The 245-nt window shown below is 30.6% G+C and overlaps 1 protein-coding gene across 1 annotated transcript in view; it reads right to left on the bottom strand.

The window, feature by feature from the left end:
• The window catches only part of LOC119593026 (X-ray repair cross-complementing protein 6-like), a 22,197-nt gene that overhangs the window by 9,207 nt on the left and 12,745 nt on the right, over nucleotides 1-245 (bottom strand). The window lies entirely within an intron of this gene.

Genomic DNA, 245 nt, shown 5'->3' with positions numbered 1-245 from the left:
AGCAGCATGGGGTAGAGAACTTTGATCATCCTCATGGTGTGCAATAAACGCCAGAAAATGGGAAGCTCCAATAAATAATTCACCATATTACAAAGTAAAAGACATACATGCAGAAGACAGTAAAGAAAAAAATATTTATTTACACCTTTTATCTTTTAATTAAACCTTCTATTCCAACTTTTATCTAATTAAATATATTCTTACCAGATCTTTACACTTTTCAACTTTCATTTAAGGGTATGTGC

The sequence above is a fragment of the Penaeus monodon genome, chromosome 31 (assembly GCF_015228065.2).
Source record: "Penaeus monodon isolate SGIC_2016 chromosome 31, NSTDA_Pmon_1, whole genome shotgun sequence".
Taxonomy (NCBI): Eukaryota; Metazoa; Arthropoda; class Malacostraca; order Decapoda; family Penaeidae; genus Penaeus; species Penaeus monodon.
Note: the sequence above shows the minus strand (reverse complement) of the source record. Positions and strands in the feature narration are given on the sequence as shown.